The sequence below is a fragment of the Mesoplodon mirus genome (genome assembly GCF_964341445.2).
Source record: "Mesoplodon mirus genome assembly, chromosome: 5".
NCBI lineage: Eukaryota > Metazoa > Chordata > Mammalia > Artiodactyla > Ziphiidae > Mesoplodon > Mesoplodon mirus.
The window spans coordinates 24,340,622-24,351,458 of NC_138980.1; positions in this window are offsets into that span (position 1 = coordinate 24,340,622).

Consider the following 10,837-nt stretch of genomic DNA (forward strand, 5'->3'; position numbering starts at 1 on the left):
TTAACTTAAAATGGATATTTTATTCCTCACTTGAAAATATCTGTTTAACACAAAAGAAGAAAGTAAAAGAGGATAGAGGCACCAAAAAAGATATGAGATATATCCAAAACAAATACCAGGAACACCCCACCCCCACCCCAGTCAAAGCCTCCGCCAAGCAGCACAGGTCCTGGTGGCCTGCGTGCTGCCCCCAACAAAGCCTCCTTTGGCCATGCAGGCCCCAGTGAGCTGTGAGCCATCCCCCTCCAAAGCCTCCTTTGGCCATGCAGGTCCCAGTGGTTTGTGCCATGCCCATGGAAGCCTGCACCCCAGATGGCTTACACTAGCACACATGCTCCAGGCCAGCTTCAGGAGCAGAAGCAGGTGAGAGGAACACACGCAGAGGTGGGTCCGACAAAGCAGGTCCAGAGACCTACCTAGAGGTCTTGCAGGGCCTCCTGGGGAGTCAGGGGTTGACTGTAGCTCTCTGTGGGTGCAAGGACAATAATAGCGGAGGCACCAGGGAAATTTTTACTTTTTAAATTTTTTTTATCTTTTAATTTTATTTTTTACTTTTATTTTTAAAATATATTTATTTCTACTTTTTTGAACATAATCATATAATGCTTTTAATAAAGGCAAATAATATAAGGCAACAGGAGCAAGATAATTCAAAGTAACATCCAGGAACAAGCTTCACAATGTCCTTATTTACCTGAAGACATGATTCATCATCTCTGAATGAAACTGCTGTTATTTGTGCTGATGTACATGCGCTGAAACTTGGTTTCAGGAGAGCTCAGGCAGAAGTTTCCTGTAGAGTCTAGTCACCTAGTGAAGATAGGATATCTAACTGATTACCTCAAGTGAAAATTATCAATAAACAAATTAGTCATACGTTCGACTAAGGAATTCTTTTTTTTTTACAACTTTATTGGAGTATAATTGCTTCACAATGGTGCATTAGTTTCTGCTTTATAACAAAGTGAATCCGTTATACATATACACATGTTCCCATATCGCTTCCCTCTTGCATCTACCTCCCTCACACCCTCCCTATCCCACCCCTCCAGGCGGTCACAAAGCACAGAGCTGACCTCCCTGTGCTATGTGGCTGCTTCCCACTAGCTATCTACCTTACGTTTGGTAGTGTATATATGTCCATGCCACTCTCTCGCTTTGTCCCAGCTTACACTTCCCCCTCCCCATATCCTCAAGTCCATTCTCAAGTAGGTCTGTGTCTTTATTCCTGTCTTACCCCTAGGTTCTTCATGACATTTTTTTCCTTAAATTCCATATATGTGTGTTAGCATACGGTATTTGTCTTTCTCTTTCTGACTTACTTCACTCTGTATGACAGACTCTATGTCTATCCACCTCATTACAAATAGCTCAATTTCGTTTCTTTTTATGGCTGAGTAATATTCCATTGTATATATGTGCCTCCTCTTCTTTATCCATTCATCCGATGATGGACACTTAGGTTGTTTCCATCTCTGGGCTACTGTAAATAGAGCTGCAATGAACATTTTGGTGCATGACTCTTTTTGAATTATGGTTTTCTCAGGGTATATGCCCAGTAGTGGGATTGCTGGGTCATATGGTAGTTCTATTTGTAGTTTTTTAAGGAACCTCCATACTGTTCTCCATAGTGGCTGTACCAATTCACATTCCCACCATCAGTGCAAGAGTGTTCCCTCTTCTCCACACCCTCTCCAGCATTTATTGTTTCTAGATGTTTTGATGATGGCCATTCTGACTGGTGTGAGATGATATCTCATTGTAGTTTTGACTTGCATTTCTCTAATGATTAATGATGTTGAGCATTCTTTCATGTGTTTGTTGGCAATCTGTATATCTTCTTTGGAGAAATGTCTATTTAGGTCTTCTGCCCATTTTTGGATTGGGTTGTTTGTTTTTCTGTTATTGAGCTGCATGAGCTGCTTATAAATTTTGGAGATTAATCCTTTGTCAGTTGCTTCATTTGCAAATATTTTCTCCCTTTCTGAGGGTTGTCTTTTGGTCTAGTTTATGGTTTCCTTTGCTGTGCAAAAGCTTTGAAGTTCCATTAGGTCCCATTTGTTTATTTTTGTTTTTATTTCCATTTCTCTAGGAGGTGGGTCAAAAAGGATCTTGCTGTGATTTATGTCTTAGAGTGTTCTGCCTATGTTTTCCTCTAAGAGTTTGATAGTTTCTGGCCTTACATTTAGATCTTTAATCCATTTTGAGCTTACTTTTTTGTATGGTGTTAGAGAGTTAAGTGTCAAGACACTTTTTAAGAGGGACCTCATTAAAATGGAAAAGAATTTCTCATTTGACGTAGGTAATTTTTATGAAATTGCCAGGACTATCTTTTGAAATGGATTTTATTACTTGAAAAACTTTATTTTTTTTTACCTAGAGTTTGATGAAGAGATGCTAAGTAATACTGAAGAATGGAAAGATAGTATTATGCACTTCAACAAATCAAATTGGAAGGTCAATTCTCAGTTACCAATTTTATGCCAACACATGTTCAGTAGAGTGGGTCATAATGCTGATTATGAGAGTCTTTTTTCACTAAAGAATAGTAGTGGACAAAAGAATGAAATAAGGGACTTCCCTGGCCGTCCAGTGGTTAAGACTTCCCCTTGCAATTCAGGGGATGCAAGTTCAGTCCTTGGTTGGGGAGCTATGATCCCACATGCCTTGCAGCCAAAAAAAACAAAAACAGAAGCAGTATTGTAACAAATTCAATAAAGACTTAAAAAATAGTCCACATTAAAAAAACTTTAAAAAAAATGAAAATTTATGTACAGTTTAAATAGAACACAGATTATAACTGCATTAAATGTCTAAACAAATTCTACAAAACAAGGAACTGTTGAGATCCAAACCATCAAGGAAATATAATTAAAGAGATGTAATTTAGATATGTAGAGTTTGTTTCAGATAAATAATAAATTATTTTGTAGTAGAAGTATGTCCCATGTAATGTTTCTTTTATTTTAATATATGTAGTTGATTCTCGTTATTTGCAGGAATTAGGTTTTATAACGTTGCTGAAAATACTGAATTGGTGACTAGATACTCATCACTCCTAGGAGAAATAAGGTTGGGTTTCTGTGATCCTCTGGTTCACAATACTTTCATCATCCAATCAGCCCATAATTTTTGAAATGTGGTTTTCTGTTTACAAATACCTCATCTAGGGCTTCCCTGGTGGCGCAGTGGTTGAGAGTCTGCCTGCCGATGCTGGGGACACGGGTTCATGCCCTGGTCCAGGAGGATCCCACATGCTGCGGAGTGGCTGGACCCGTGAGCCGTGGCCGCTGGGTCTGCGCGTCCGGAGCCTGTGCTCCTCAACGGGAGAGGCCACAACAGTGAGAGGCTGGCGTACCGCAAAAACAAACAAACAAACAAACAAACAAACCTTACCTAATAAACCTTGTTGATTCATTAACATTCACCTCATGACCAAAAGCACTATTACTCATGTCTGAATGAAGCTTATCTAACATTCATATTTTCTCCATAAGGTGCATGATAACTTTCTTGCTTTTAGAAACACTACATAGCACTTCAGCACTACACTTAGGGGCCATTTTAAACAGGGAAGTCACCAAGGAAAAGCACAAAAATGTAGTATTAAATAGACTGCGAAAAAGGCACTTCTTTTCAGTATGAGAACTGGAAAAGAAGGCTGAGCATTGCCTTGCTTGACTTCAGCTGGGAATGTACACATTGAGAAATTTTTTGCTGCTCTGCTCATGCCCATGAATAAGCATGAAGGCACTATGAGTATTGATTTGGGGGGTTACAGATAAATTTTAATGAGTAGCTGAATCCACCAATAATGAGGATTGGTTATATATAAGTATTAATTGGTATGGACCTATTTCCACAATACATTGAGAAGAAAAGTTACAACATGAAACTTAACTAAAACTTTAGAAGCATTCCCTTTACAAAGAGGAATAAGGCAAGGATGCCCCTTATTGTTGCTTCTAAGAGAGAAGGTGGTGAAACAGAATAAAGAACATAGCCCTTTGGGTCCAGGAAAAAACTCTCACTGGTGGTGAACTGGGATGAGGTTCAGATGGAGGTGAAACATCAGCTTATGCAATAGCTGGAGGCACTTGAATAGTATGGGGACAATTGCAGTTGTAAGCGTTATTGAGTTGTCTGCCTTTGGTCAGTTGTTTTAAAAGCTCTGAAAATGGAAACTGAGAAGATCAGGTCAGCCAGCTGTCAACTTAAGGCACACTATTGACTCAGCTGTCTCCTGTAGCCACAGGGAAGACTGTGTTGAAAATTAGACCCAGGGCAACAAAGCTACAAAGTAAACTGAGTGCATAGCCTAAATGGTCTCTAGGCTAAAGTTCAGAACTCTGAGAAGCACATCTCTAGTGTATTTAATATATTGTCTTTCCAATTCACTCTCTAACCTTTATTTAAATATATACGTATCCTCGAAAACATGTGGTGTAGTTGCAGTTTTTAAATATCTGCCTAAATGATATTGTTTTATAAATCACATTTTCTTCTTCATTCAGCATTAACTTTTTAGGTCTATTTATATTGCTATATGTCAATTTAGCATAAATTTAGCAAAATTGTTCATTGCTTTTAACTAATGTGTAGTATATATCCATTTTACTTATATCCATTCCCCTAGTTGAGTCCTAAGGAGATGAAAGCCAGTAAGAAATTCTCTGTGATAAGAAATGATTGGGACCTTCAGAATTGTGAATTCTGATACAAAATTTCAGTTCTTTTTGTTTCTGTGCTGTACCCACCCTCTGGTATTCTCAAAATTTTAAGCCTATTCCTCATAAAAGGTACCTAGTCTTTGGAGAATCAAGGAGAAGTCTGTGTCAATACTTGGTACAAAATGTTCTGAAGCAAAGACAGCAACTGCAGATGAGATGGTATAAGGGAATTGAGGGATAGAGCCAGGAATGGGAATTTAGAGTGAGAGGTGACAGGAAGCCACCAGAGAAGTTAACACCTCTATAGAAATCATCAGAATACTCTGAAGGATACTGTACTTCCTACAATTACATGAAATAGGAGCTTGATATTTATACATTAAAATAAAAGGTAACCCCAGAAGATTTGGAGACAAATATATATTACATGTTTTCATATGCTTATGTAGGATTCTACAATATTCATAGGAAATTTAGAACTTAGGAATTTACTTAGGCAAATATATTTTCCCTTCAGTGGTTTCACTGGATGGTTGATAGTTGAGACTATTGGTAGCAGGTGTTGAGAAACTAATTGATTAACCTAGTTCCAAAGCCCTTTCATTAGAGGTAGTGAAAATTGACGAGGAGATTGGAAAGATCAGCTTATCCTATTCCCAAAAGAACCTCTGAATTAAATCACTCCTGGCACCCCTCCACTCCCCACCTTTGATACACTGCAAAGTGCACTGTGTATCAGGGAATGTTTCTGGCACTGTTTGATGATTGGATCCTGCTTCATGGTGTGCTGTATGAATCTCCTCACAACCAGTCTCAGGAAATATTGGAGAAACCTGGGATGTTATCCATCTTAGGCAGCATGGGATGCACGGGAGACCCTTTGTGACTTGCTGTTGAACAGTGAATAAGGCACCCTGGGACCTTTGATGACCTTGATGTGCTGGAGATAAACTGAGTCATTGTTTCATCATGAGGAGCCCTTGATGATATATCACCTTGAAAAGTGCTTTTTTTAAGACGAACTCCTTTGATCTTGCTGAAAGATGAACTCAGCCTGGTTTCCCTAATGACTAAGTAAAGTAAGTTGCTTTGTACTTTGCTGTATGAGTTGAAGCAGCCAGTAGAACGGGTTAAACACAAGAGCTTTGGAGCAAGTAAGTCCTGAGATTGAATCTCGGTTCTGGTACTTGATAACTTGACTGCAAGCAAGTAACCAATGATCACTTTACAGTGTTGTTTAGATTATTAAATGAGATCATGTATACAAAGTAGTTAGCACATAATGAGTATTTAAATGATAGCTAAAAACACAAAAAAATCTAATTAAATACAGATTGGTAATTATCAGTAATAGCAACTTAGAAATTATAAACTCATAAAGGTTTATAGCTTTGTAAAGATTTCTCCATATAGCTGACAATCTTTTGTTAAACGTAATTTACACAACAATTTAGACTTTTACTCTGGAACTCTGCTTTCAGAGATGACTGTTTCCTATATCTGAAGTTAAACTTGTAGAATGTCTGTGCTAGAATATATGATAAGAATATTCCTCTGGTTGCTCTTCAAAGCTAAGATTTTCTTTATATATGGTTTAACTTAAGGATTTCTTAGACATACTTGTTCTTGTGTTGAGACAAAGTTACCAGATTGGACAGATTTTCTGGTGTTAGTAGTAGATTCTGAGAAATTAGACAGACTTTTTATTAAGTCCTCTGACACAAGGTATTCATTTTCCAGGTAACTGACTTAATAGAAAGGGTTAAGGTGCCAGGTAAGATTATTAAGCCAACTGGCCCAGGGATTCTGGGAGTAAATTTCAACCTTTGATTTAATCCAACTTAACCCAACTGAGCAAAACAACCAAAAGCAGCTTCCATAAACAACCTACAAATATGTACTGGGTTGTAGCCACTGAGATACCAAAGATAATATAAATCAGGTCCTTGTCTCCAGTCAAAGCACATAAGCCACAGAGAGTAAATAGGAGCACCATACATGTCGACCTCCTCCTGATCATGACACACTTTCAAATATTAGACCTTAATATTTAAGTGGCAGACAAACTTGAATATTCAAAATGACACTAAAATAAGATAGCAGCAACTACAAAGCAGACTCCACTACTGGGTAACATTGTTTTGTGATGTCTATAAATCCCTCTGTAGGGGGCCTTTCCACTTGGCTGTCTTTGAACTTTCTATTGTTGTTTGAGCAAAACTGTGCACTGTCCTGACCACATTCTCTTTTAGCCTCACAAGACAAAGATCCTTCATGTGCCAGGAAAAAAGGGGAACTTTTCTTTGCTGCCAGCTTAATTTATGCCTCTATATGCCTCAAGCTGAGTCCCACTTTACCTCGCAAGATGGCCCAGTCTACTCAGATAAACATTCCAACTGATAGATGTCCCTGAAATAGTAGGTGTAATCAATTGTAGAACCAATACATTTCACACTATGGGCAAAATTGGTCATCATATTTTGGTGGTTCCAGGCACACCAGTGTGCCTTGGCCAACTGATTAAGGACCTCATCTCTAACCAGAGTAGTCAAGAGCAGGGAGATGGGTGGGAACTCATGTAGTCAGAGATAGCATGTTAGAGATAGACCTCAAAGGATGGGTAAGATTTACAATTGTAGATGCATAAATGGTGGCTATTCTAGGTGAGGAGAATAACGTCTGTTTCGTTCTACAGCATAAAGAATTTTCACTTCCAATTTTCCAATTATCTTTTCAACTTCACTTCTTCACTTCTTAACATGGGGTACAATCTCCATAACAATTCAATTTATCCAAAGTATGTGGCACACATTTTCTACACTATTAGATCATGAAATGACAGGGCCCTCCTTTCACCTAACAAGGTACAAGGTACAAACCCACATGTTATTGGATTTATGCCTGCAAGAGTCCAACCGTGCCCTCCCAAATCTGATTTCTGACTTTCTCTTTTATCCATCGAATGTTTGTCAGAGCACAAAATCCCCTTGACACTTTTCAGGACCAACCCTACCTGACTCCTTCCCAGCATTTGTCACTGTCAGCCTTTCCCTCATTTAAACCCTTCTCTCACTTACTCTGACACCAAACTCTTGGTTCTCCTCTCCTGCTGATCATTCCTTCTCAGGCTCTTTTCCTCTGTCCCTTAAGTGCTCTCCAGGGCTCAGATTTTGGCCCTCTTCTCTCTTCTCACTCTACACGCTCACAACGGGAAACTGTCTGGGGATCTTTAGAACTGCGAAATACCTTATTTGAGGTAAGCAAGCCCCTTAACGGGGCTCACTAGCTCTCAGACATTACTCTGCATTGGTTAACTAAAACTGACTCACAGGAATAAATAATGGGGAAAAGTTTGTTAGGGAAACTTCCAGCTACCGAATCTGCCCAGGAGGCAGGGATCACAACAGGAAAAATTTTGTAAGGAGTCTCAACTGAAACTTATTTTTTTTGTTCTTATCAGGAACACAGGCCTTAAAAAGATAAGCACCTCTGAGCTTGTTTCCTAAGACATCTTATTTATCAGAATCCATTTTTAGACAGGACGTTCCAAGCGGGCTGGACTACACAATCGCGTTCACTGAGCTAACCCCAGCACCAGCCTGGGCCTAGCACCGAGACGGTTTGGGGTTTGTCTATTGCACGGTGGCTCTGCCTGACAGTTCAGCCGTGCTGCGGCCCACTGGGGTGGGAGAGCAGGAAACGGAGCCAAGGTTGGCTCGGCTAAGAGGTGCTGCATTCAGCATAACTCCTCGAGTAGCAGCAGACACGTGCCACAGGCTTAAGTCGTCTCCTCCTGACTTCACCCAGGTTCTCCCGCAATGAAAACAATCTAAGGAGTCGCCTCAACCACTGCACATCTCAGGGCCGGGACTGCTCCGCCCACGCAGCAGCGTGGTGGAGGGCCGGGCGCGGCTCTGACGTCACACTGGGCCCCGCCCCTTAGGGGCGGGGCGGGAGCGCGGGAGCTTTGTTACATAGGCGCCTTCGTCCTATATAAGTGGCGCTAGAGGCCGACGGTGGGGTTTTGGGGAGATGGTTTTGCTGTCATTTTGTAGGGTGTTTGTCGCAGCGACAGGGATTGAAGACGGCGGTTTGGTGACAGTTATTGGCCAAAGGGCCTTTTGCTTTTGAGGAGGTAAGGTTTCGGATAGGGTGTTCTGGGCTGGGCGGTTTGCCAGTCTTTTAGGTCTCGAAAGCCAGGTGTCAGAAAAACGACGGGATTCGGGGCCTCGGCGACCGGGGTTTCTTCGGGACACAGCTCTGCTCGTGGCATTTGAAACCTAAAGTTGCCCCGGTGTCATGGTAGATTTAAAATCCTAGGGCGGAAAGGCCTCGGCTCTGCCGCTGACTCGTCTCAGAGAGGCCAGGCCACTCATATCATGGCTCCTTAGGCCCGTGACCCGTCCCGCCGATCAGAGTGAGACCCTGCGAGAGCCTCCTGGGGCAAGTGTTGTCCTAGATCAAGGCTTACTCTGGGTCCCTGGCCTCGGCCGTTTGTAGCATTCTGGGATTTTCCGAGGTCAGACTTCTGCCTCTGAGTGCGCCAAAGGCCCTGGCCAGGTGCCCTGGCGGAGAGGCGAGGGGTGGGGACTGGGCGTCCGAGGAACTGCTCGTTTGCGAGTCCAGGTGGTGGAATTTAGCTCGTGCTTGTGAGAGGTAAATACGGAGAGGCTCATCCTTTGTGCGAACTGTTTTTTTCCTAAAGTGGAGCATAGTATTGTTGCATCAGATGTGCATTTCTGATACTTTTGGATCACCCTGTCCTTGATTACTTAAGTAACCATGAAACGCTTATACTATTCTTAGGAAACAGCGCTCCAAACTGACCACGTCAACCACCTGGTCTTATTTTAGAGCTATCTTTGTATGATTGTGCTCCATACATACACCCACAGGCTTCTTGTTATCCATTCCATACAGTACTCTTGGAGCCATCTAATCATAACTTTAACCTACATAGATATTTTTATATAGATAACATCAAATTGTCGGGTAATATAGGGTGTTAAAGGGCAGTAGAGAATCAGGTTTCTAAGATGGATATAAACATCTGATGTTTGTTGTATCTGATGTTTTTATTGAAGGATGTCCGATGATTCTAACATGTAGGATTCTTTGTTAATAAGAAATAGTGTGATAATTCTAGCTAGTTTTTCTCTTTTTTTGTATGCGAAGGAACCTAATCTGTATAACCTGGATCTGGGATTCTTCTCTTGGCCTCCTGAGAAAATATTTCTGAACAGTAGTGGTGGGGGGGGACGGCTTCCTATCAGCTGAATTAAATTTAAAGTAATGAACTTGGCTAGAGAAATAAAAACCTTTGGCTCTCCCAAGATGCTTATTTTAATATTTGCATATTGATAACTGTGGTTATTTAAGAATTCTGCCTTGGTGAGCTAGTTATGGCCTACTGATAGTAGAAGGAAAAAAACAAAACTGAAGCAGACACACGTGTTTTGCAAAAAATGCATTATAATAATCATAGTAATAAACCTCAGTCATCAGATGTTGTAATTTTGCTTGCTATGATTTAAGAATGCTTAACTAAACAATTTTAAAGAGTTCCTATGTGGTTAAAATATAATTTGGGTAATTGAAGGGTTAGAAGAATTCCACTAGAAATATAATTTTTTTGATGGCTTTTCTGATGGTCTTTTGGCTCAGGTTAATTTGTAATGTCATTTATTTCAGTTTCCCATATTCAAATGACTATGTAAATCAGAATGCTCACTTATCAATTTCCAGTGAGAACCCTGACTCGAGTTTTAGGATTTTTGTTGGACCTAAGAATCAACAAGAGAAGTGAGTTAAAAGATCTAAATATTTGGTGGCTTCGGTCCCTGATGGCATGATACCTACATTTTCTTAGGGAATACCTCCCAGGAGATGCCTCATTTTAAAGTCTTTTAATTCATTTGAAATCTTTTAAATTTTTTACTTGAATTTGTCTGCTTGTTACTGAGTCATTTGGACTAACTGAAGGAGGTTAACTAAGTTGGTTTTGCTCCATTCTACCTGTTTTCAGCTCCTTGCTGAGTTGTGAACCTCACCCTCTTCAACAGTTTGGACATCACTGTTAAAAACTTAACTGCTTTGTGAAAGAATTAAGATGGGAAGAGGCAGATAGGGATGGCATTGTTAGAACACAGATCGTGATCCTGAATGGA